The following is a 403-nucleotide window of genomic DNA, read 5'->3' as shown; positions in this document are numbered from 1 at the left end:
GTTGTTGTAACGAACGTTTGTGAAATCGCGCAACAGCCTGAAGGGGGAGTGCCTAGGGGGGTCGATATCACCTGGACAGGAGGGAGATTTTGCGTGAACTCAGGCTTATATTTTTGGCAGGGCTAGTACATAATGTGGTGTCGTGACTCGCAGCCGAACGTAATGGTGGCTAGTAGGTGTAACATCACGAATATTTATTAATCTTAGTCTTTTAAATTTGAACTTATCACATACTTATTAGTAAATTATAACACTTTATTAACTGGGGTATATCACATTAAGGAAATGAGAGTTCTCCCTTTGTGGGACAGTGCTGTCTTAATTATTATCTGTCAGACAGAAAAATGCTAAATCATGATATTTCCATTACACTCGTATGTTTAACTAATTTAAATTTACAGGT

Source organism: Penaeus monodon, chromosome 20 (genome assembly GCF_015228065.2).
Source record: "Penaeus monodon isolate SGIC_2016 chromosome 20, NSTDA_Pmon_1, whole genome shotgun sequence".
Taxonomy (NCBI): Eukaryota; Metazoa; Arthropoda; class Malacostraca; order Decapoda; family Penaeidae; genus Penaeus; species Penaeus monodon.
Note: the sequence above shows the minus strand (reverse complement) of the source record.